Source organism: Ovis aries, chromosome 23, assembly GCF_016772045.2.
Source record: "Ovis aries strain OAR_USU_Benz2616 breed Rambouillet chromosome 23, ARS-UI_Ramb_v3.0, whole genome shotgun sequence".
NCBI classification, from domain to species: domain Eukaryota; kingdom Metazoa; phylum Chordata; class Mammalia; order Artiodactyla; family Bovidae; genus Ovis; species Ovis aries.
In genome coordinates this window covers 1,252,940-1,277,051 of record NC_056076.1, presented here as the reverse complement: position 1 = coordinate 1,277,051, position 24,112 = coordinate 1,252,940, and the positions used below count along the sequence as shown (strand labels likewise).

Below are 24,112 nucleotides of genomic sequence, written 5' to 3'. Positions count from 1 at the left end.
TGGAGAATGAACACACACCTGCCCGGGTCGGAAGCCTCAGCATTGGGGAGTGAGGATGCACGCCCGGAGGAAGGTGATGCGGGAGCAGGCGCCCACTTTCCACTAAGACATGCGTGCTGCCCATGGGGCATGGGCTGTGGGCGCCACAGGGAACACACCAACAGGGTGCTTCGTGTTTAGGCTCCTGAGTGCGGGAGGCAGGGTGCCGGCCGGTGCTGTCCAGATGCAGACCGAAGTGCAGGCTGGAGGCCCAGCTGTGCCCTCGTGTGACTGCATACGAGGAACATGACCTACGGGAGCCCAGTGTCCTCCTGCAAAATAACAGCAAACATGGTAGCAACAGTAACATCACAGGCACAGTCTTGCAGACCTCAGAGTCCCAGGAACAAAGAATAATGCACACAAAACACCTCCATATCACAGGTGCTCACACAAGGTCAGTGTGCACACAGACACACACCCATGCACTCATGCACATACTTGCACACGCACAAGTGTACACAAGCATGCATGGACACACATACATATATATACACACACACAAACACATATACACATACACACACATGCCTCTATACACACACCCACGCACTTATACACATACTTGCACACGCATGAGCATACACAAGCATGCATGGACACATACGTATTTACTACACGCATACACATACACACACATACATGCATCTATACACACATGCACACAGGTGCACATACACATGTATGCCCATTAAAACTGAATAGCGTGTGCTTTTCATCTCACCAAAAGACAACTGTCCCTCCAGATGGATAAACACTATGCATATTCCTAGTAGATCAAATGATGAAAAAAATCTGTTAGCACCCTTCACATACAATCTACCGACACAGGAGTAAAGATTAGACTTCACTCTGGAGCACAGTTCGCAGTAACGGGACCCAAGCCTCAGGTTGCCTCCAGGAGGGCGGAGGGCTGTGGGCCAGCACTGTTGTATCAGCCGGCTCTGCCGTCAGAGCCGCAACCCTTCTTAAGTCACTGACGCTCGTCAGAAGTTGGAAACAAACTAATAGCTTCCATCGACCATCGGGGAAATGAGCAGAATCAGAGAGCAGCCAGCTGGCCAGGCAGCCGCGAAGACATCCCGGGGCAGCGCGGGAGGCGGGTGCCCACTAACTGGGAAGTCGCGCCTGCGGAGGAGCTGGCCCGCCCCACAAGGGGTGCGCGCTGAGCCCGGGAGACCAGGGCTGAGCCCCAGGGTCTCCACAGGCGCCTGCGCTGGCCGGACGCTCCGTCTATTAGGGTTGGCGCCACGTGGACAGCAGGGAGGTGCGGGCTGACCGCGTGGCGGGCATGACCCTCCGTCCCAGGGCCTCGCGCACACCGGGCTCGAACCCACTGCCCGGCGGGCACCGACCCTGCTCAGCCCCAGCCTTCCCCGTGTAAAGTCTGGGTAAGGACCCCACGCTCCGCGTTGCCGGAAGAGCAAGGTGAACACGTGTACAACGCCTGGCGGGAGTCGGGGCGCCGTGAGAAGCAGACACCCTTCTTGAAAGATCGGAACCAATCCATGTCCCCCGGGGAACGTGTGCTCGCCCCCTGAGCAGCCGCTAGAGGCGGGCAGGCACTCAGTCTGCCTCTTCCCACGGAGCTCGGACACGTCCAAGCTCGTGACCACGCCACACAGCCCGGCTTTGCCCTTGGTCCCGTCACCACGCTGACAGCCGCCCTTCACAAAGCAAACGTGATGGGCATGTTTGGACGCGCACAGAGGCAGAGCCCGCGTCCAGGTCGCTTGCATCGCTGGTTCTCCCAGCCCCGCCCCACCCCACCCAACTGCTGTTCCACCGGGCGCCCCAACCCTGTCCATTCACCTGTCAGCACCCTTCCAGTCCAATGGAGCCTTGTCATCATCATCACACTGTAAGTAGTTAATGACAGTCTCCTCATGTGACCAAACAACCAGTCAGTTCTCAAGCCTTCCTGATTATTTTGGAAATGTCTCTCTGTTGCTGGTTTGGCTGAATCTTCACAAAGCTTTGCACAACCTGGGCTGGGAGAGAGCATTTACTCTGATTTCCAGGCACTGCTACATGCTGACCTATTTTACCACAAGCTCCTGCCCTTCACCATCACCTCCCCCCAAGCCTTCAGGGTCCCGACTTCTCTCCATCCCGGTTTCTGTCCTGAGTTGCAACTCAATGCCTCCATCATTGCAGGGAGGCCCCAGTCACTCCATCACTATTGCATTCAAGGCTGAGTCCTGAAGCCTCATCTGCAACTCAAAGAGTTGCCCATCCTTGGAAGGTTCCCACCTCACATCTCAAACCCTCAGCTTCGGCCGAGAGTTGAGTCCCCAGAGTCCCCTCCAGGCAGCACACAGCCCTCAACAGGAACGGCCCCTCAGGTGTGGAGACGGCAGGTCAGACGAGACACCCGCTCTCGCGTTGGCACCCGTCTGTAGAGCGTGATTGGCACAAATCTGTCTTATTAAATGTCTCTCCTCGCTGTAATTGCCTTTCTCGCCTCTTTTTTAAAAAGGAAAAACCTCTCCTTGGACATGTGAAGTCTGGGGTCCAGCTCCCCTAATTTCTTCACCACTTTTCATCCCCACCTTCATGCACGCCCCGCTCCACAAGCGCGCCTCCCCTGACCTGCCCATTTGGCTCACGTGCACATGGCGAGCTTGTCTACGTAAGGGTAAGTTACCTCCCCACAGACACGTCAGGGCCGTCGAGCGCAGCTTCTAGATCTGGACCCTGTGTCAGCTGGAGCCTGCTCTGCGTTCATGCCAAGGCTGAGCTGCGTCTCTTAACAGAGTCTTGCACAATGGGCCAACGCGTCCACACTTGGGAGGTCATGGCCTCCACACCCGGCCACAAACCCCCGCTCATGGTCTCCCCAGCCCTCCATGACCCCCGCTCACAGCCTCCCCAGCTTTGGAACCAGATCCAAGGCTTTCCTCAGGAAGTTTCTTACAGCCAATTATAGGACTTGATCAATAGTTAACTCCTGTGACAGCGCTAATCTTTGTGTCTAACATCTAATTTCCGGGAGGCTTCATACTTTCACAGGGATACAAAGTGCGCCTAAATAATAAGAATAATAAAGTGCGCCTGCCTGGAGCATGCCAACGTCACCATGACGTTAGTGGGTCCAGCTGTGTCATGACACCTACGAAGGTTCCTCTGCCGAGCAGACCTCCAGGACTGCATCCCACGGCGTCTGCTTAGAAGCAGTCGAGGAAAAGAAGCAAATGTGGGAAAGCACTGCCTCTGCTGGTGTGAAGGTTCTGGCTGTGTCCTGATCTACTAGGAATGTGAGAAAGCACACTTCCCAAATCCACACGGAGCACCCTCAGTTTGCCCCCAGACTCTCTAGCGGGACTACTAGCCTCCTCTCCCCAAGGGACACAGCCCCAGCCGGGGGTAGGGGGACAGGGAGGACTTGGCATCACAGGCCTAGCGGGGGCTGGGCCACCCGAGCCCCAGATCGCCAGCTTGGGGCAGGAGACCTCCCACCATCCAGCCTGCAAGGTTAAAGGGAACAGAAATCACCTGCTTGGTGGTCAGAGACCTTCCCTCCCCCGGCGACTGTAGGCATGAGCTCGGCCACAGAGAGGGACCGGGATTTAAACAGTTCAGTCCATCAGATATTTCATTCAGTGCATGTAATGGAGACTCCAGGCTGAGTGTCAGCAATCAGGTCCTGGATTCTTCTCTCCTGGGAAAGGAAGGTCTTCTGGATGGAGGCTGTCTGCCTCCCATCTGCTCCTCGGCAAAGCTGGAGCCGGGTCTGGGGTGGTACTGATGAGCCTCCACCAGCGTTAACTAGTTAACCTGACGATGACTCCACAAACCCCTCAAGACACAGATATTGGGAACCTTGAGCTCAGATGGCTGTCTTTATAAATCTTAGATAAACATCTTTCCATCGCTTCACCTGTATCAATGTACATTTTAAGAATTGAGTATTGTTTTAATCTGATCATTGCAGGAAAACAAGAGGTCACTTCTAATGCAAATAAAAGCTCCTTCCATCCTATACATGACATTCTGGTATCTAACGGCCTTTACTTCCAACCACTCCCTGGTGTAGCGATGTCCAGGGCACCTGGAGGCAAGGACCAGCCGCTCTGACCGCATAAAAACAGGACACAGGACGTTCTTCTTAAATTTAGTATCCAACTCCGACCTGTCGACGCCACTCAGTTCATGCGACACGTGTCAGGACAGGACTTTACAAAAAAATTGTCTGATGGTGTGTAGGACTGAAGGAGAGCAGACCCTGAAGACACTACGGCGGGGGAGGGGGCATCAGATGGGGACCATTTGACATGAATGAGAGAACTCGTTTGGGGGCTTCCTGTGAAAGGGGGATGGGCTCAGAGGCAGCAGACAGCTGTTCCCCTTCTGTCTACCGCCAAACGTTAAGGCACATCCACCAAAAGGTATTTGGGTGAACTGGGATCACCTTTCGCAAAGTCACTAATGATTCCCCTAAACACATCGCCTCCCGGATGCCTTTCACACACCGACTTACAAGCTCCTTCTTGCCTCTAAGTGTCTGTTAGTTGTTGCCGGGGTGGGGATGGGGGGTCTGTTGCTGCTTCACTGCAGGAAGACCCTGATATGGAGACATCTAGGCTTATCTGAATACTTTTTAGGGTAAAGTCCTGGAGGTGGAACTGTGCTGTCAAAATGCAGGAATGTTCTAGCCTTTGATACCATCATGGTTCTGATAAGTGAGAATCAGTCGCCTAATTCCTCAATGACCCAGCGTTTTTCTGTGAGTTCAAAGCCTGACTTCCCAAGCTGCTTCCTCAGGGACGCTGTGCCCCCGCCCATGGCCCCCCAGGCAGACAGATTCCTCATTGGAACTCGAGCAGGACAAAGTCACTGCTTCCCTGAGCCCTCAGTTCCCCAGAGACGCCCCCACGCAACCAGGATCCCGTCAGGTTCCAGTCTCGGGACTGTAATACGCATGGCCTCTGATGACACAGGAGAAGAGTCATTTCCTTGAGGGTGTGGTTCAAAGGACAGCTGCAGGGAGTAGGAGGTCAGGTGAGGGCAGAGGTGGTCGTGGGTGGGGACCCAGGGGGCAGTTTGTAAACAGTCTGGAGTCTATTAGTCTAGTCTAGTAACCCACGCCCCCCACCTGCTCCCCTGCAAGGACTCGGAGTTTTAGCAGCCCCTGTCGTCCACACCCCACGAGAAAGAGAGGAATTTAAAAGTGCGACTGTAATTAATGAGAAAAGTTCAGTAAACGTCAAAATTATTCTGAAAACACTTGATCACCAAGAGAAAAATTTCATCCCAAACTGAAGTTTGTAAGTTCAGAGGGAGCACTGGCAGGAACCCTGCAGGTTAACCCAGGACTCTGGGGTCTGTAGGTTCCCAGGACCCTGGATTCCGTCTCCCCAAGCCTGCCGCTTAGGCGGCTCGGCCCCGGCTCCACGGCCTCCTGAGCTGCGTCTCCCAGCAGAGGTGCCGACAACATTCTCTCTGGTTCAATCTGTTTTGCCCTCTTGTCTGATATTTCCAAGGGGTTTTAATCACAACCCCAGCAGATTGATCAATGACAGATATGAGCAACAACTTTTGCATGCTAACAGTGCTGGATTTTTTATCTGAGATAATATTTCTCCCTTAAAAAGTCTCTGCACGGCTATGTATTAATTAAAATCTAAATACTAAATATTGATTGATGTGTTATCAGGCCATAGCAGTTGGGCTCTGCCACATTGATTTTTTGCTGTGATTTATTATCATATTTAAGAAAAATCATTTTGTGTGATTATACGAGGAAATAGACTTTAGTGAGGGTGTAATTCTTTTGTATCACTTTTGTTGTGTGGAGGTCGGGCCAATTCCTCAATTGCCACCAAGATCGCTGATACCCTTCACAGCTCTTCTCCGGGGCTGCACCGGCTGGGGCTTTAAGCCTCCTTGGTCTTGTCATTAGGAATAATGGGTAATAGGATTTCCTCCTTAATCACAACAAAGATTAACAGATGGATGAACCCACGTTCTCAAAATTATCTAGTTATTAACAAGTATTCCTTTTTATCACATTAATAACACTGTCGCAGAGGATTTTTTTTTTTTTTTTTTTTTTTTGCCTTTAACAGCCAGAATTAAAGCAAAGCCCCAGAACAATGTCCAGGCCGGCCCGATGTGTTGCCATGAGCCAATTAATCTTTTCTCTTAGTGCAGAAACTACAGCTACTGCAGCAGAATGCGGCCATGAGGAGGAACAGAAATGCATGGCTACCCGAAGCAGCCTAGTGAAGGGCTGAGCCCGCCTTTGTAAACGCGATTTATACGCAAACAGCAAGGGCTTAGAGTCCAGTTGTTTACCGTTCCCCAGACACAAAGGTGGGGGAGACAGACTCAGTCACGTGGAAATTTCTGCACATCAGATTCCAGATCAAACTTTCACAGAAACATAATCACTGTCATCTGAATTACTGCATCGAAATATTCCTTGCATTTTATTTTCTTCTCTTTTATTTTGTGTGTTCATCTGAAGGGACTAAAATTTCCTCAGTATTAATTGAATCATTCATTGATTCAATAAACCAAAGTCACTCATTGTTCTTCCCACTTATCACTTCTTTCTGACCCCAGGGAAAAAACAGAAGAAAATAAGTGTATTAACTTTAACTTCACATTTGTGGCTTTTCTCTTACAGTCAAAGATCTTTAAACTACGTAGAATTTCAGCCACGAAACCTCCCTTGACTCTCAGCTGAGCACCTAACTTGCTGCCCCAAGTCCCCCAAATCCAAACATCGGGCTTGTCTGTGGTTCACAACGGGATCGTAACAACAGAGGGTGGGTGAGGAGCCATAGCGAGATTTAGGAAGAAAAAAGAAACCGTTTCTAAGGAAAAGAAATCAGACCATCTCATGGTCATTAAATTGAAATCAACTTTAAATATGAGGGCTTTTCCCCTAATTTCACAAAAATTTAAAACATAGACTCAAAGGCAACATCGGGAAGAGCTCACGCTGGGGAGAAGCATAAACGCACTAACACCACACACAGTTTGTGCCTTTCTCTTGCTAACGGCCTGTTCTCAGAGGGGTTTCCTGAGGAGGGGGAGATGGGGAACCTCGCTCACAATTAGGCTTATTTGGGGGACACGAGTGCGCTCAAGACTCGCTCAGCAAGACCGGGTCTTAGGAACGTCCTGAGCCCAGGTCGGAGACAGATGGGTCACCCTGAGCCTCACAGTCGAGCGTGGGCCGCCCTGAAGGTGACCCGAGGAACACACACCTGCCACGGGACACGCCCGTGTGGCCCCTCACGGCCATGGGGCTGGCACGTCTGTCACGAAAGGGCGTCTGAACCACAGCAGGAAGGGCAGGGGCGAGGGTCGGCCAGGCCAGCGGAGGCCCAGGAGGCGCGGAGACCCAGACACAGAGCTGGGACCTCGCCGCCGGGAGCTCCCGCTGCTTGTGAGGTGCGTGCATTTTATGGACATTCAAAAAAAAAATGAACTCTGAATCCAGTCTCCTATATCAGGCAGGGTAAAGAGCCTGGAGCTAAATTTGTGGAAATTATTTTATAGGAAAAACACTAAACTCAGTCCTCCCTATAAAGATGCTATTTCTAAACCTTGGTGCCTGAGATTGAGTTATAGAACAAAAAATAATAACAAATGTTCCCCCATCATTCTTGCAAGACGCATGCACACTGGACGACGAGAGAGGCACGCAGCGTGGAAGGCGTGAGGAGGGGACCTTCACCCTTCTCTTAACTGGGTTTTGCATTTGCTGAACAACAACCCAAATAGCCTCTGACCCTCATGTGGCCCCGGCCAAGCATAGCATCTTCCCAGAGAAACACAATAGCCCATCCTCACAGAGAGAACACAGCGTGTTTGCCTTGGTCCTCATATTTGGGAGGAGCCTGCTATCAAAGTCCCTGAAGCCGCGCTTTGGAAAATCCGCCCTGGTTTGGCCCTTAATTTCCCACCTGGTTTGGGAGGAGGGCTGCTGAGGGTCCTGGGCACAGGCTCTGCCCTGCTCCCTGCTGCACCACCCCCAGAGCTCATGGCGGCCAAAGGTGGTCCCACCGAAAGCACGGCGCCCGGAATGTGGAGGTGACCCCCAGCCTGGCAGGAGTCCCCCTTGTGATAGACGCCACAGACGCACCGATGCCCTCAGGTCTGATCACACTCAGCCGCCTGTGCTGACGCCTGTCTTCAGTACCTGGCTCCCACTCTCCCCTCGTGAGAACTGAGCTTCTAAAAGCAGCCCAGCTCCACCCATCACATCTGGCTCCTGTACATCGAACAGATGAGGTCATGAGGGTGGGCCCCTAACCCACTCTGGGCTCCTCACAAGAAGAGGAAAAGGCTGCATGAAGACAGAGGTGAGCACGGAGCAACGCGTCCACAAGCCAGACTATCGGCCCCTCAGAGGCAGGAAGGGGCCTGAAGCAGGTACTCTGCGAGCCTTCAGCAGAGCCTGGACCTGCTGACACCTGCACGGTGAGCTTCTGGCCTCCAGATCATGAGCAAGAAGACTTCTGTGAAGCCACCGGGTGTGTGGATGCAGCGGCAGCTGCAGAAGCTGATCCGGGAAAGACTTACATCCGAGGCTGGTGAAGCGCTCCCACTGCCAGAAAGAGGCCTTCCTCCTTCCCACAAGGACCACCACCCACTGCTGGAAAGGGGGCTGCGCAGCAGAGTGTCGAGGACTAGCACCATCGCCCCCATCACCACCTTCATCGCCCCCAGCACAGTCACCACCGTCCCCACCACCATCGCCCCCAGCACAGTCACCATCAGCACCACCGTCCCCACCACCATCGCCCCCAGGCCCCACCACCGTCGCCCCCAGCACAGTTATCGTCATCACCTTCCCCACCACCGTCCCCATCAGCATCAGCATCAGCATCACCATCACCCTCAGGCCTCATCACCATCGCCCCCATCACCACCTTCATCGCCCCCAGCACAGCCATCATCATCACCGTCCCCACCACCGTCGCCCCCAGCACAGTTATCATCAGCATCGCCATCACCACCACCATCACCCCCAGCACAGCCACCACCGTCCCCACCACCATCGCCCCCAGCACAGTTATCGTCATCACCTTCCCCACCACCGTCACCATCAGCATCAGCATCAGCATCACCATCACCCTCAGGCCTCATCACCATCGCCCCCATCACCACCTTCATCACCCCCAGCACAGTCATCACCGTCCCCACCACCATCGCCCCCAGCACAGTCACCATCAGCATCGCCATCGCCCCCAGATCCCACCACCATCGCCCCCAGCACAGTTATCATCATCACCTTCCCCACCACCGTCACCATCAGCATCACCATCGCCCCCAGGCCCCATCACCACCTTCATCGCCCCCAGCACAGCCATCATCATCACCTTCCCCATCACCATCACCATCGCCCCCAGGCCCCATCACCATCGCCCCCAGCACAGTCACCATCAGCATCACCATCGCCTCCATCACCACCTTCATCACCCCCACCACAGTCATCACCTTCCCCACCACCATCGCCCCCACCACAGCCATCATCACCATCACCATCACCCTCAGACCCCATCACCATCACCATCATCATCACCTTCCCCATCACCATCGCCATCACCCCCATCACCACCTCCATCGCCCCCAGCACAGCCATCATCGTCTAAGCCAGAGCGTCAGTGACTACACGGGCCTTGACCACTTAATCTCTCCAAAGTGCCATGCTCATCTACAACACAAGCAGGCTTTGTTACATGGTGCCCAGGATGACCTTTTCATACTGTCCACGGGATTCTTATTTTCTTGGGCTCCCAAATCAGTGCTGACCAATACTGCAGCCATGAAATTAAAAGACGTTTCTCCTTGGAAGAAAAGCTATGACAAACCCAGACAGTCTATTAAAAAGCAAAGACATGTTTTGTCAACAAAGGTCTATCTAGTCGAAGCTGTGGTTTTCCCAGTAATTGTGTACAGTTGGGAGATTTGGGCCGTAAAGACCGAGCACAAAAGGAGGGGTACTTTGGAACTGCGGTGCTGGAGAAGACTCGAGAGTCCGTTGGGTAGCAAGGAGATCAAGTCAGTCACTCCTAAAGTCATTCAGTCAACCCTGAATATTCACTGGAAGCACGAATGCTGAAGCTGAAGCTCCAATACTTTGGCCACGTAATTTGAAGAGGCAACTCATTGAAAAAGACCCTGATGATGGGAAAGATTGAGGGCAGGAAGAGAAGGGGTGACAGAGGATGAGATGGTTGGATGGCATCACCGACTCAATGGACGTGAGTTTGAGCAAACTCCAGGAGATAGTGGAGGACAAAGGAGCCTGGTATGCTGCAGTCCATGGGGTCACAAAGAATCAGACACGACTTAACAAATGAACAACAACGGGACGGTCTTCATTATCAGTGGACCTTAAAAGCTGCTCCATAAATGGCCAGTTCTGAATTTGGTCTGAGAGTCCAAATGAAGTGAGTCAGAACCTAGAGAAAGGCTGGTGGAGTAGAAGCCAACCATCAGTCTGCTGATGGACATCTAGGTTGCTTCCATGTCCTGGCTATTATAAACAGTGCTGCGATGAACATCGGGGTACACGTGTCTCTTTCAATTCTGGTTTCCTCGGTGTGTATGCCCAGTTCTAATGAGGTGGATGGATGAAACTGGAGCCGATTATACAGAGTGAAGTCAGCCAGAAAGAAAAACACCAATACAGTATACTAACACATATATATGGAATTTAGAAAGATGGTAATGATAACCCTGTATGCGAGACAGCAAAAGAGACACAGACGTATAGAACAGACTTTTGGACTCTGTGGGAGAGGGAGAGGGTGGGATGATTTGGGAGAATGGCATTGAAACATGTATACTATCGTGTAAGAAACGAATCGCCAGTCTAGGTTCGATACAGGATACAGGATGCTTGGGGCTGGTGCACGGGGATGACCCAGAGAGGTGATATGGGGAGAGAGGTGGGAAGGGAGTTCAGGATTGGGAACTCATGTACACCCGTGGCAGATTCATGTCAATGTATGGCAAAACCAATACAGCATTGTAAAGTAAAATAAATAAATAAAAATAAAATGGAAATAACAACTGCAAAAAAAAAAAAAAAGAAGAAGAAGAAGAAGCAGCCAACCATTGGTCCAGGTGGAAGAGCCTCAGAGGAGAAAGACACCTTCCCGCCATGCCTAGTGGACAAGACCCCCTTCTATGGCGTCCCAGCTACAACAGAAGCAGTGATGAGGATCTCATGTAGATTAGTGTCACGCTCTGCCAAGTTTCCCAAGAGTGTATTATTTAAAATAAGCTGCCAAATAAGGCAAAACTTCACAACTACTCTTTCTGCGGAAACTGGGCAAGTTTTTAAACTCAGACACAAAGATCCTGGAGTGCAGACAGCATCTCATGTCTCAGCACTTCTTTCTTGCCCCTCACCAAGTTATGCCCACGTCCCCAGTTCTGAGGCACGGCTTTCTTGGCTTCAGGGGAGCCCAAGGTCAGTGGGACATGGAACTAACTAGAACAGGCCCATCATGTGGTGTTCACCCCTTCCCTGCGCTTCTCTGAGGTGGAGCATTTGATTGATCTGGCCAGTCCCCTCCGTTTATGTCAATATCTATAGCACATCACTCCACACCACAGCATACCGGGGGGCTGCAGGCCCACACCACCAAGCCTTTGTCCTAAGAAATCTCCCTAGCTCTCCTGTTAATTATGTTCAGAAAAGTGCAGAATTCAGGTACCAGCTGAAATAAAAGTAAAGATCATACATTTTTCAGATGGTTATGGACTTTCCATCTTATCTTTGTCGTGTGGCACTAGTGATAAAGGTCCCAACTGCAATGCAAAAGATACAGGAGACGTGGGTTTGATCCCAGGGTCAGGAAGATCCCCTGGAGAAGGAAACACTACCCACTCCAGTATTCTTGCCTGGAAAATTCCATGGAAAGAGGGCTCAGTAGGCTACAGTCCACGGGGTCCCAAAAAGTCAGACATGACTGAGCAAGCTAGCACATGGACTTTCCATTCTATCTGAGTCACGTGATACCCACATGTCCCGTAGAGGTGACGACTAAGGGTAAACGTCCTCCATACAACACCATAGAGCTGCTGTGGGTGGACACGAGACAGCCCTGACTCAGCGCCTTCCAGCTGGGTGGGTGCACCGTCTCCGTGTTTGTGGCATGTGTCTGCCAGAGGACGTGCTCCCAGGCTCCGTGGCACCTGCTTCTGCGCATACATACAAGAGGTCCCCTAACAGAGCAGGCCCTGCCCCTGCAGACTGTCACTGCCTAGGTCCATGCCTCCGAACGCAGTGTTCTCCGGATCTCTAACAGTCAGGAGTCACAGAGATGCCCCTTGACCTTCCTCAGAACCTGATGCTGCAAGTGCTCCCGCCGAAGGGCCAGCCGAGTCTAGACCCAAAAGAAGGAAACTCTGCTCTGGCGAGACGGCTGCGATGCTGCCCGACGGGCGCCCACACAAACCTCCACCTGCCAGCCTCAGCCCCTTCCTGGCACCGCCGCCCAGGCCCCTCACGAGCGGGTATGGGAGACGGCACCAACAGGCCAGCCGGCAGAAGGGAGCCGCCAGGACACCGCTGGCACCAGCTCCCAGCTCTGGTTCCCCCGGGGGGACTCGCGCCTCTAGAGAAAAACCACCTGGGGAAGGAAGACCATCAGCAGGGGCCTGGCCACCAAGATCACTTTCTCCTGGAAGAAGAGGGCTTCCTTGGGACTAACGAACACAATGACCAACACAGAAACCTTTAAAAACTGCTAACATGAGGCACACTGCCCCATAAACCCCAAACAGGCTCCTGCCGAGAGGACGGGGTGGCGGGGGGCGGTCTCAGCGCTCTCGCTACCTGTCCCAGCAGCGGCCTCATCTCTCTGCCTTTTCCCGTGTCTTCTTGCCCGGCCATGGGAGCCCCACCGGACGCTCTTTCTCTCTGTATTACACTGTGGTTTCCAGTAAATCGTCACACGTTCGAGGCGGGGCTCGCAGCAGTGGAGTGTGGCAGGGGTGAGCCATGCCAGGCTTCCCCACTGATCTAAGTCATCACTGGGCACCCTGTGGGGGCTGCGTCCCTGTCGTAAGCTCATCACCCCTAACTTCCACCACAGAACTCGCCGCACTTCTTCACCTTGTCCCAGATGGCAGGACACACAGCTATGGAATCCTGGACTCAAAACACAGAGCAATTCAGTTAATGAGGAAGGCACGTCCGAGTGCTTGTAACCAGGTAGTAATTGCTAACATGCATATTGTGGGTTTACTACTTTAAAAAACTCTTTACCGTTCTAAGGTAAGATAGGACCGAAAACATGATGTCCAAACTGCAGAACCAATGAACAGTCATAACCAGTCACTCACTTTGCACCCCAAAAGTATTCCCAGGGAGATAACAGGACATACACAGTCTTTTTAAGCTTATAGAGAAAAGGAAAAGTTTGAAATGAAAATATGTTTTGGGGCGATTTCCTCCTAAAATGAGTACCAACTGTGCAGACAGCAGACCACTAGCTGTTTGTCTCCATAGATTCTCTGGGGTTAGACCGTACGAAGGATGGAGACTCTTGAAGCACAGAAGAAACTTCATCATAGACACCTAGCAAGAGCTGCCCTGTTTGCACCATTATGATGTCATTCATCACCGTAATTACAAGCAGAACCAGGAGGTGTCTCTTCCACACGGTGGAGGCGCCCCGAGCCTCACTTCAGGCCACAGGCAGGGGCAGTGCTGAGGACCACCAGGCCCTGCCAGTCCCAGCACCGCCCACTTGCCCCAGCCAGCAATGACAGACCTTGCGGGAGAACTGTTTAATTAAAAGCCAAGCGGAAGTTTCTGGTGTGTTCAGGGGGCTGACTCTGCACTGACCTGAGATCGTCATCATGCTGATTGATCCTACTGTTGATCATCATACAACGTGCTCTGATTGCATCCTGTAATTATTTCATTCATCACAGAATGACAACAGAAGAAATCCTGCACCGGCTCTCTGGACAGTGAGGACACCTCGCCGACAGGGAATGTGGCCACGAGCGGGCCCGAAGCCGAGACACAGAGGGCATGTGAGGCACAGCCCACATCTTGGGCTGCAGCTCAGCTGCCATATTTAGACCCCTCCCCGTACACCCGAGTCCTGGCCTGGCACCGCAGGTCAGAGGCCGCTCGCTCTGCTCAAGAGCATGAAGGGCCAGCCGCTCAGATGGTCAGCGTGAAACGGGAGCGGCCCGGCCCCTGCAGGCACAGGCAGCAGCCTCCGGGCCACACACTTCTGTGGCTGAGGTTCATCCTCACTGCAGAGACAGTGACGTCGGACGACTGACCCCTGCAGCGCCTGTGTTTTGGGAGGTGCCCCAGTTCTCACCTGGTGTCCACACCACAGAGCGGCAGGGCTAAACACAGGTGTGTGCTGAGCCCTGCGTCAGCGAGGCCCGGGGGGCACCCGTGGCGTGGAGGGGGCAGTCTAGCCCTCGGAAGCCACGGTCACAGGGACAACGCCCCTTCCTTCCACCCGAGAGCAGATGGCGGAGACCCACAGAGGAAGGTGTGGCGTCCAGTAACTCCAGGGAGGGCCTGAAACCAAGGAGGCCAGTGGCCCCCCAACAGGGTCTCCAGCCAGGATACAGGGAGCCAGAGGCATAGAGCCCACATGCGTCCCAGTCAAAAAGAGCCCCGTGTGGCTGTGTGGCCACTTCTCAAGTGTTCACTCAGCAAATCTGGGGCCAGGAAACCCATTTAAAGGTTGACCGTAATTCTTCTCATCAAGTAACATCTTGTGTCAAATGGCTACGCATCTGTTAATCCTGTTCGGATAATATGGAAAGTAACACATTTACTCTTCCAATAACCTCACAACAGCCAAGAACAAATGTGCTTTTGTTCTCTAAAGAAAGGCATGGGATAAAACAGTTTCGTCCAGCTATCCACATATCAAGCAATAATTTGTGGTAGAAACCATGTACCTGCCATTTTTCACCATGGGGGACCCTCTGTTCCTTCATCCAGTGTCTCCCCAGCAGCAGGGAGTCTGTGCTCCCCTCCCAGGGGGAACGAGGGACCTCGGCCACTTGTAAGGTGGAAGGATGGCGCCCTGTGGCATTCCCTGAGACACCTCATTGTGTTAAACATTACTCAGGGCACCAAACTTCTCAGCATGTACCCAACAGAAAGCAAAGTCCTCCACGCACACACAGTCCCCCTCTTTCAGGGTTTTGTGAAGCCTTCTCCCCCAGAGAAAGTCAGCTAGTGGGCAGAGGAAGAACTCCAGCCTGAGCTCCTGAGGCTGCAGACGGGGTCCATGGTGTGAGACACACCACACACACTTCCCTGCTGCTGCTGCTAAGTCGCTTCAGTCGTGTCCAACTCTGTGCAACCCCATAGATGGCAGCCCACCAGGCTCCCCCGTCCCTGGGATTCTCCAGGCAAGAACACTGGAGTGGGCTGCCATTTCCTTCTCCAATGCATGAAAGTGAAAAGTGAAAGTGAAGTCGCTCAGTCGTGTCCGACTCTGCGACCCCATGGACTGCAGCCTATCAGGCTCCTCCACCCATGGGATTTTCCAGGCAAGCATACTGGAGTGGGGTGCCATTGCCTTCTCCGACAGACGCTTCCCAGCCAGGCCCTAGCTCTGCCACCCACAGACAGGAGAGACACAGAGGCCGCCGCCTGGACCATGTTCCCCGTTCAGTGAGAAGACCCCTCAGGATGTCATCTCACCCGAAGCCCAGCTCCACCAGAGGCCGTCCAACCAGGCATCTTGAAGACCATTCATCACTCTTGTTGAAATGATACACGAAGACAGCTGATGAACACCGACTTCCCGAAAGTAACGTGTGGAGACTGGAGATGAGAGAAAAAGCCGCAAAAGGCTGTCAGTGACCCGAGGGCAGAAGCAATGGCAGAGATTTTAAAAACGCACTGGTCGGTTCTCAGCACAAACACATGTACGGGCTGGCAGAATTTCTCAGAAATCACAATATGATATCATTTTAATTCTCTTTGAATCCTGTACATTGTGACAAAATAGTAGCAGCTAAATTCTCTCTCTGAATTGATATGACTAAAATGCGTACTTAACATGGAATATGAGCAGTTAATGTTTGTGTTTATAAAGTCATTGTAAAATTCAAGGACCACGTGACTACAGGGAAAACAATCCAACCAATCCCCACATGGATTACAATGACCATCCTCTGCAAGAAGCTAGCTTCCAATGTGTCTTTAGGCTACTGGGCTATCTCACACACAAACAGCTCACACAGTGAGCGGGTGACAACGCAGAGTGACAGCTGCCCTAGCAAGCAGTTGTTGTTGCTGTTGTTGTTGTTGTTGCTGTTGTTGTTGTTCAGTTGCTCAGTCGTGTCCCACACTTTGCGACCCCATGGGCTGCAGCACACCAGCCTTCCCTGCCCTTCACCATCTCCCAGAGTTTGATCAAACTCATGTCCATTGAGCTGGTGAAGCCATCCAACCATCTCAACCTCTATCGTCCCCTTCTCCTCCTGCCTTCAATCTTTCCCAGCATCTGGGCCTTTTCCAAAGTCGACTCCAAAGTATTGGGGTTTCCAAAGTCGACCCCAAAGTATTGGGGTTTTAGCTTCAGCATCAAAAAAAAAATGCAAGCCGTACATGTTCTAATTATTTTTAGAGCAATTATCCAATAAGCCACTTTTTTCCGTCAGCTCAGTTCTTAAACACAAAAAAGGCAAAAAGCATCCAAACAACATGGCTATCTATTATGTGATTTACAATGCTGACATTCGTTTTGGGCCAAAATTTGATTGATTAAAAATAAGAGAAGCAAAGAGGAGTCAGCATAAGCAAAATGAAAGAAAAATTAAGTCATTAAAGTGGAAAATGCCTTTATAAATAAATTCTGGTTTTTACTTTCAAGTGAGCATCGGATGTGTGCCACAGTCATAAACACAGTTGTCTTGTGTTTAGACTTGAACACTACACACAAGGCCATGGTCTGATTTCTTGAAATAGTGTTACTTTCGGAAGGAAGGGCTGGGATTGAGGTGTGCTGGGGTATAAATCAATTAACAGTTCATTTATCTGCCTTGTCCAGAATCTTACCTTGTGTGAAGGACTAATCTCTTGCCTTTCAAAAGTTCAAAATAAAGAAATCAACCAACAAGTGAACTAGCAGGGTGCGTACTCTGCAGGAAACGTGGGTGCCGCCATCATGCCCTAGAGCACAGGCTGCTGACGAGGAGCAAGGCCTCGGCTCCGTTGGTCCTGCGTAGCCTCCTCCCACTCGCTCCTCCTCACCCGCGCTGGTCTCGGGCCTCCTCACACCCCACCTTCCTCTGGTGGGGCCTCGGTCTCAGGGGCTTCTCTCCCTCTCCACTTCCGGTGGCAGCGGCTCCCTCCTGTAAGCAAACGTCCCCTCTTCGGCACAACTGCCACCAACGTCTTCACTGCTGTTGGCTTTCCTCACGAGCCTGGACCCCCTCTTCCAGCCTCTGGTGACACCTTCACCTCAACTGCTCAGAGGAGACTCGAGGCCATCTGTCCGAAACAGCCCACCTGCTGCACAGACGGGGGTGGGCCTGGTGGGATGGCCGTGGTGCACAGGCCGCAGGCTGCAGACCTCCCTGGACGGCTCCAGGGAGAGCGTCCGTGCTCCGGAAGACCTGCTTGGTCTCCGGCAGGCATGTGGCTGAGCCTGGTCCTTGGACCCTGCGGCATGGCTGTGCAAGCCAACTGCTCTGCCCTGAACAGCAGCAGTGGCCACTCCAGAGACACCTGCAGTTACACTCCCAGGAAAGGGAAGAATCCTTTGCAGATCGAGTCACAGCCCCTTCAGCTTCCTACCTGATGAATTCTGATTCACCAGGTCTTCGTAAAGCAGAGCACACACACAGAGTGCAAACATCTCCAGACTTCAGGGAAATCCACGGTCCACTCACCGATTAAAATTTTTATAAAGGATTCTTTTTTTCTTAACTTTCTGATTTCAAGAACATCAGTGTCTTTGGGGGGCCAGTGTCTTCGCCACAGAAGGGCAGGAAATGCCTCTGCATCACTCCCTCATGTCTGATTTCAAACAGAAAAGTCCGGATGAATCAGACATACAAGGCTCAAAATGCAGAATACATTATTAAGTGAAATTTCTCAGCAGCGGCCAGCAATTCAGAAGAGAGAAGCAGAGATGTCCTGGCTCCCCCCAACCCCACCCTCGCACGTGTAAGAACAGAAGCTTGGGCCTTGCCCAACACCGACCAGGAAGGCCCAGAGCAACAGCCTGCTCCTTGGCTCTCAGCCACGCAGGCCAAGCACAGCCCTTAGCATGGAGGGGCCCGCGTGTCTGGACAGACCTGCTCATTTATTTAGCTCATCAGCCTGATTGCCCGGCTTGAGCAGGAGGCTGTCAGTCCTGCTACGGGGTTGGCTTTCTTTTGTTGATGGGTTTTCAGGAGGATGCACCGACTCTAATCTGTACGATTTTTGTTGCTCCTCCTTGATTCCTGACCTTCCGGGACAGCTTGAAAGCACCCGTTCCGGGCAAGGCCCAGTGCATCCGGTCACAGTGCAGACGTCCACCCGGGACCGCGGGCGGGCAGGGCACCGCGGGGGCCATCCGCAAGGCCAGCGGAACAGAGTGTCAGCTCTGAGCTTTGCAGCGCCTGGAGCTGAAGCAAGTGACGCCTGTGACCACGAGGAGCCAGGACCTACTGGTCGCCGCATCGAAGTTGCTCCTGCCTTTCTACAACTTCTGCGAACACGTCGTGCAGAGCCGGCCGCTCCCCAGCCCGCGCCCCTCCCTCCGATCCGCAGGGTGCCCCGGGCCCCGGGTGGGGGCGGGGTGGGTGGAGCCTGCCCCTAACCCCCCACTCCGCCCCGGGATGCCCGGCGACTGCACTGAGCCCCGTAAGTCCCACGGGGTGGGTCCAGCGAGAGAAGGGGACAGCCGGCCGCGTTCTCCAAACTGAGTGGCGTCTGGACAACAGAAGACCCTCCGGACCCCGCCCCGCCGCCCAGAGGATTAGAAAGCCGAGGAGGACGTGGTCCCGCGCTGAGGCCTCGCTTGTTTTTCACACCCCCGCTTCCCACTGGATCCGCGACCTCGGAGGGCTGCAGAGACGCGAGTGGGAAGGGACTGGGGCGGGCTCAAAGGCAGGGCTCCCTCGGCGCCCACTGCACCAGAGGCCCGGAAGAAGGCCTCCCCGGGGACTCGGTGCCTGTAGGTGCGGCCAAGGGGTCCGAGGAGGTTATTCCTGCGTCCTCCCTGTGTCCCCCGCCGCACCCAAAGCCCCTCTCCTCCCAGGAGGCGCCCGAAACGCGGCCTCGAGGAGGCCTAGGCGCGCGGGGGCGCCCCCAGGTCCGGGGACCCCGGCGAGCGGACACGCGCGCACTCGCTCCGCCGGGCACGCTCGTCCCCGCGCCGGGCAGCCGAGCTGGCGCGGGGGGCGGGGCGGACAGGCGCTGGGGGGTGCAGGAAATGCCAGTAATTGGGGGAAATGCGCAAGGATTGCCCGCGCGGCCTTTGATGTGCGCCCGGGGCGGCGCGGCCCTTCCAGGCCGGCGAACCCGCACCGCGTGCGCCCCGGGCCGCCCGCGCTCCCGGGAGTGCAGCCCGCCCGAGCGCCGAGGACGCGCGACATTGATCTGGAGGGAGCAGGAGGCCGGGGTCTCCCCACTGTGTCTCCCGTCAGGCAGCTCGGGTGGAGCCCTTTTTGTCTCTCCCTAGACCCCCAGTCCCCTGGGCCTCCCGGCTTCCCGAGTCCTGGGGGGTGGGGGGTGGGGGGTGGTGTTGCGGGCGGGCGAGCCCTGCAGAGGAAGGTCGCTCTGCCCACGCACCCTCCGGAGGAGAGGCCGGGTCTCGCTCGGCCTCATGTATGTACACATATAAATATAGTGTTCGTCCAAATGACATTCCGCTCGCTCTCCCTCTGGCCCGCCCCTCCCCCCTCTTTTCATCATCAGCAAATAAAGATTAGCTGGGAAGATTATGGAAGCGCTTTCAGGCTGCTGCTGATCTTTATTCCGGAGGCTTTGTGATGATATTGATGATGATGATGGTCAAGTGGACAGTTTGATTTTTGTGTTTGGAGCTAGTTATAAAGAATCAATATTATATCAAGGGGTAACTTTCGTGATAAAGGACTTTAACCAGTCCGGCTATTCATCATAAGTCTGTAGCAAGCAGATAGGTCAAAAGAAATTATATTGCACTAAAGACTGAGTCTTCTTATCTCTCCCATACCAGGGGAATAGGGACAAGCCGATCGATACAGTAGCTGCTGTATACTTCTTGCAATTATCAATAGCTGATTTCGCCTTTTGAGGCCTGCATCTAAAAATGCAAGCTAATAATAATCGTTTGAGCCTCCCTGCATAGGCAAGGGAGTCAAGGTTTTAGCTGGCCACTGTTTAAGGAATCATCCGCGTTGAAGTGCCCCAGCCCGTCCACCGCAGCCCAGATATGCGGCTCAGTGGTCAAGAAAGAAGTGCTTTCACATGGCTTGTGTAGCTAAGTGTGAAGACGAATGACTCTGTGCTGTTCTCTGTGTGTGACATAAAAAGCCATGGAATGTTTGCCTGGGATGCCTACATGTGAAGCTGTAAGCTGACCTGTAATGAACATGCAAGATGACTGTGAAGCACAAAGAGCTAGACGGATTTCTATAACTACACACGTGGCTCCTATCTATAAATATATTTAGACATATTTATCTCAATAGTGTTGAAAGCAAAGAGGGTAACAGCAGGAGTTGTGTGCAGTGTGGGCAGGGGAGTTAGCTATATGTTAGTTTATTTAAGGAGAGCATTTTATTTTTATGGGGAAAGTGATTTCAAATGGGTGAGCGAGAAGCTCAGAAAATGCGTTTTCAAAAAACCATAAGTATAGTTTTTGGCTGCACGTTTCCTAGCACCCCGCCCCCCCCCCCCACCGCCCAAATGTAATAGAAAAGAAACATCTTTATAATTGGCACTTGACATGCTGTTTGCGTTGGGCTGTGGAACACCCAGCACAGATTTCCTGTTGATGGAAACATTTATCATCCTGATTGCCCCAGAGTGGCAGGTGGTGTTATCAATTACCTCTTCTTACCAATAATAATATTAGTATGGTAATATCTTTGCTCAAGTGAGAACCAATTAGCGGTCACTTGTCACAACATTAAAGACACAAAATCATGCTGGTTTTAACCGTAAGGACCTAAAAACAAAAGTTGGGGTGGGGGAGGAACCAGAGACAGGGGAGAGAGAAGAATCCAACTTTGATTTGGGAGGGGAAAAAATGAAAAGAAACAAAAAAAATAATAATAAAGCTCTAATCTTTGAATACTTTTTATACAAAGTAGCTGGGAAAATAAGCACATTGTAAATAAAGTGCCCAATGCACCTTATGCAAAGCTGTCTTTCATTTTTGAAGAGCCAGGTAGACTCAATAAACCGGGACATTGAGACAGAACCAAGCCTTTGACCTTCCCTTGTCAAGTCAGTATCCCAGATACGCTTTCTGTAGTATCTGAATAAATGATACAAATTAATCAAACACTTAATTATATGTTCCACTAATGTAAAATATACAGTATTAATTTGCAAATAATATTATTAAGCAGACAAAATAATAACGTGTCGCCTCCAAAGATGAAAACAACATTGCAAGAGTAAAGACAATTAACAAATTAGATTTAATTATAGGGAAGAAAACCAACTTTTGTTTTTGCAATAGTGTTTAGGTATTACAATACTGTAATAGACAGCGGTCATGTGACGGTGAAGACCTGTGTGTTGCCTGCACACGTCGGTATCCACACCTCTGATGCACAGCTCCGGGGGTCCTTTCGCTTGGGCGAGACTTGAGGACACATTCTGGTACCTCATCTGTGAAAACACCATTCTTGACACGTTGTCGACTCGCACTGTAGCTATTGTTGGGACTCGAACTTAAGACAGGTATGCTTTCATTAAAACTTCCTGCACTAAATAAAAACACTTAAAGTTTCAGACCTCAGTGGAGGGAGGCGAAGGAGAACAGGAGGCTCAGGAGGTAACTCGCCTTTTGTTTTCGGCCTCTACTTTGTATTTTATTGTTTTTTTTTTTTAAATTTTATTGATCTTGAATACCCCAGTCAATCTTTTAAAAGGTTTCCAGATCCACACCACCTAGCCTTGGCGGGGAATTTCTGTAGGTTCCCCTTCCGCTGAATCCCTGGCTCTTTCTGTCCAAGTCTTTGCTCGATCTTCTCAACGAAATCCGAGCGCAGAGAGCGCGGGGGACGAGGTGGAGCCGCACCTACGCCCCGCCGGCCCCACCCCGCGCGCGCCCTGGGCGGGGACCGCACCCCGAGCCCCGGCAGGTCGGACCGCGGGCTCGGCGTGCGGCTTCGCGGCCGCTCGCTTTGTGGCAGCCCTGGCGTCCGCCGCAGCCAAGCCCAGCCTGCCGTGTCTCCCCACTCACACAGCGCCTCGCGGCTGGCGGACACGTCTGCGATATGACGGCTCGCTTCTTACAGCTAAAGGGCCGGGGCCTGACATTCGCCTTCGCTGGAGGGACTTACGATCCACCCCGCGACCGCACACCGTAGAAAATGCAAAGCGAGTCGACGGAATTAGACAGTGGCGTTTGGAAGTCCGGGAAAGACCTAAGGAAATCGTGCCAGTGGGTCGCAGAGAGTGGGGGACAGGGGTGGGGGCTGGGGGAGGCGGGCGAATGGCTTTAGGAACAAAAAGGCGGGGGCCGGTGCGCGCGAAGTGGCCCGAAGTGGAGGAGTCGCCGCCACGGGGCCCGAAGGCTGCGGGGGAGCCGGGCGCGGGCTTCCTCTGAGAGGGTTCGGACGCCGCGAGAACTTCCATTTTCTTCTTTTCCCCCAAAGTGTCAAGTTTTGTAAAAAGAAGGGAAAAAAAGAGAATTAACCAGGTCACAACAGGCAGTGCACCTTTAACCAGGACTCCGACCCACTGACGGCCGCTTTGGGGTCTTTCTCTGCTGGGAAGCAGACGTCTACCTTTCGGCTGCGGCGCTGCAACTTCCCCAAACTCCTGCTGTCCTGTAAATTCTGCAAGAAACTTCCACTCGCTACCACTGCCCGCCCCTGCCTCGCCCCTCCTCTTAGCCACTCTTTTCCCAGGAAAGTTCCTGGCCAGCTAGCCCCAAAGCCCTGGCTAGAAACTTTTCACTGCCGAGTGCCTCTGCGCCGGATGCGAGAGCGTCCCTAAAATGCAGCAGCATTTGCCAAAGTTGACGGCGCACCGGCGAAACAGACCTTCCCTGCATCTCCCAGCTTAGCTATAAAAGCGTTACCGTGGGGGGTGGGGGAGGATGTTAACCCTAGATTTCGAACATGTTTCATTTTCCACTTTTTATTTTCAAAAACAAAATTACCTAAGTGAATACTCCTGCCACCGAGTAGCAAAACAAAACCAATCTTCAGGAATCTGGTTGGGAGGGGGTGGCAAAAGCGGTGGCGAGATCTCTTTGGAGACGATTCCAACCTGTGCGCTTCCTTCCTCTGCATGATTTTTCTGCGCTTTACCTGGAGCCCAAAGCTGTTGCTTCGTGAAACTTACACAATTAGAGGCGCGCGGGAGAACACCGGCTGAGAAGAGGGAAGGTTCTAGAACGGAAAAGCAACTCGCGGAGAGCCGGGCGAGTGGCGCAGGGCCGGGGTCCCCACTAGTCAGAGCCCCGCTCCCAGCCACGCGGGGAGATCGCAGCCCTGCGGACGCCCGGGGCTGTCTGCGAGCTAGCAGTTCCCTTCCAGCACACGACCCTGGGGGAAGCGCCGGGAGGCCATCTGTGCCAAAGCTTCGTACCAGACAGGGCCACTTGCGAAGACAAAAATAATAAATTTAGGAAATGAAAGAAGACATGCTGGGGCTCCGGGCACAGGCGCGAGCTCGGCAGCGACGGGCCTGGAGCACATCCCGGCGGCCGCTCGCGACGGAGGACACGCGCGAGAGTGGGCGAGGGCGCGCGTGCGCCGCTACGGGTGGGGTGCGCGCGCGGGGGCGGAGGCGCGCGCCCGATAACCCGCGGAGGGTGGGTGCGTGTGCCGGCAGCGCGCGGCGCCCGCCGCCCGGTGATGCGGGGCCGGTTCGGACGTGCGCGACCCCTCACCTGCTCCCCCTACATCACCCCCAAAAGTCCAGAACGCGGTGGGC

At 53.1% G+C, this 24,112-nt stretch overlaps 1 long non-coding RNA gene across 1 annotated transcript in view; it reads right to left on the bottom strand.

The window, feature by feature from the left end:
• LOC121817726 (uncharacterized) overlaps window positions 1-23,912 on the bottom strand; it is a 30,835-nt gene extending 6,923 nt beyond the window's left edge. Inside the window, exons 1-4 of the long non-coding RNA XR_006057767.2 lie at window positions 23,334-23,912; window positions 17,072-22,810; window positions 15,710-15,832; window positions 19-311 (exon numbers count right to left, since the gene is read on the bottom strand). This is a non-coding gene — a long non-coding RNA (uncharacterized LOC121817726). The remainder of the gene's footprint in view (window positions 1-18; window positions 312-15,709; window positions 15,833-17,071; window positions 22,811-23,333) is intronic.
• Between the last annotated feature and the right edge of the window lie 200 nt (window positions 23,913-24,112).